The sequence below is a fragment of the Leucoraja erinacea genome, chromosome 32, assembly GCF_028641065.1.
Source record: "Leucoraja erinacea ecotype New England chromosome 32, Leri_hhj_1, whole genome shotgun sequence".
NCBI classification, from domain to species: Eukaryota; Metazoa; Chordata; class Chondrichthyes; order Rajiformes; family Rajidae; genus Leucoraja; species Leucoraja erinaceus.
The window spans coordinates 19,866,103-19,868,342 of NC_073408.1; the positions used below are offsets into that span (position 1 = coordinate 19,866,103).

The 2,240-nt window shown below is 50.6% G+C and overlaps 1 pseudogene; it reads left to right on the forward strand.

The window, feature by feature from the left end:
- The first annotated feature begins 343 nt into the window (after nt 1–343).
- LOC129712482 (U2 spliceosomal RNA) lies at nt 344–448 on the forward strand (annotated as a pseudogene).
- The last annotated feature ends 1,792 nt before the right edge of the window (nt 449–2,240 follow it).

Consider the following 2,240-nt stretch of genomic DNA (forward strand, 5'->3'; position numbering starts at 1 on the left):
CGCGGAGTGCAGGCAGCCGGCAGGAGAACAGCAACGGCAGCCAGCAGCGGCAGGAGCAGCGGCAGCGGCAGGTGCAGCAGCGGCAGCGGCAGGAGCAGCAAAGGCACTTCGATTCCCGGAGGGGAAAACACCTGTGCCCGACTTCGCTCCCGCAACAGGGGGCAAATTCATTTCTGGGGCAGTATGCCAGTCTCGCTTTGGAAGCGAGTCTGGCTTGAAGCAGCGCTAACGGCCAGCGCCGAGGCCAAGGACATTGCAGTGCAGTTGACTGGCTGCAACCAACCGCGAGGGACCAGTAATGTGAGTACCGGGGTCGGTCCCAGCGGGTTTTTTAGTTACAGATATCGCTTCTTGGGCCTTTTGACTAAGATCAACTATAGTAGCTGTTATTATCAGTTTTAATATCTTATATGTCCCTTATCTAAGGACCATATAAGCAGGAGTCCCCAGAATTGAGGGCATTAGAGTGGAGTTGACCGGCTGCAACGACCGCAAGGGACCAGTACCGTCAGTACGGTGGTCGGTCCCAGGGGTCTGAGATAAACGAGCAGCCAGGAGCGCTGAGAGCGTTGGAGCCGGGTTAAAGAAATGGAATAGATGGAATCAGCTGTGCCAGATGTCCTCCACACCGGCCATATCCACTCCACGGAAGGAAGGACAAAGCTGGAGAAGGAGGACCGTGGAACAGCAGCCAGCAGCAGCCAGCGGCACTTGGATCAACCGTAGTGGGATCAGCTGTGCCCGATGTCGGCCCCGCACGGGCCAGATCCATGCGGCCGAGCGGTAAGGCTAGACACAAATCAAACAAGGTAGTGGACTCAGAAGGGTCCGACTTTGCATAACCGCCGGCAACCAGCGCCCGAGAGCGCTGGAGCAGGGAGAAGCGGTGTATGGAGCCTTGCTCCAACGTGATAAACCCACAGCAGTACCTCTTTGAGGGCTGCACAATGCTTCTACCCCATCAGAGGGGAGCACTGTGGGTCAGTTCTGGGTTGACTTGCAAGAGGGGTCCGCAGAACAAAAGACAAGTGGGCAGCAGTTAAGCCCCACATGGGTACCCCGTGTGGGACCCTAGAGATCTCTAACTCTATAAAAAAGAGTAGGCAGGACCCTGATGGGCCAGAGCCTGGTAATACAGCATCCCATGATCCTAACACAGCAGGGACTCTGCTGGACATGGTGGCTGATTACTTTAACCAAGTCAAACATGGGTAGACTTGGATCCAGGATGGCAATAGTATTACTATATGTCTGGCCACAAACGCCAACAAGAAATATTTACAGAGACTGGCCAGACATCTGCCACCTGGCAACGGTGAGGCATTACAGGTGCCCAGTGTAAACCAATGCATTTGGCAGCATATGGGGACGAACATCAGGAACCAGGACCTCAAGATCCAGAGAACCTTAAAGGAATTGACGGAAGGCATCATAGCATACACCCGCACCCTGGACTAAACGTAGGTAACCAAAGACCATCAAGACGCACTAGCTCTGTTTAGTAATATGCAATATGACCTGAACTACATGTGGAAGGCTGCCATTCAGCCAGCACTGGGACCCCAAAAATGCTACCATTTGCAAACAAAGAACCATGTGTGGACGAAGCCAAGACACTGGGGCTCATCAAGGCCAGCGCAAGGGCCTATTTTGGAGCACGATACCAGCCACAGGCAAGGCCATAAAAAATGTGGCTCATACCAGTGGTAGTGCCAGAAATCAATATAACCCGCAGGATCCTTTTTTAGGGTATGGCCAGGGCGGCCACCCGGGAAGATGCGGAAGCCTCAACCTCCCACACAACCCCGAACAAGAGATATCAAACCAGAACCTCCTTTTCAAAAAACCAAGGAAATAACACAACCATGGAGATAGGTGGGTGTGGTTTTCTTCTGTTAAAAAAGGGACCTACGATGGTGGGGGAGGGGAGGTTGCAACACTACAGTTATGTATGGTATATAATCACTACAGATTCATATAATCTCAGCAGTATTCAGGGTTATCTGATAGGATTTACTCATCCCAATAACCACAGTACAACATACACCAGAATGGCATTTTGTACTTGCATAAACCAAACAATCTAAAAACCCACATGGTGCTACAAAAATTGTACACAAAAGGTGTGATTGAGCATACTTTTCATGGAACATTAGAATTTGTATCAAACATATTTATTAAAAATAAAATGGAGTGGGGTTGCAGGATTATCATTGATTTCAACCCTAAACACATTCGTT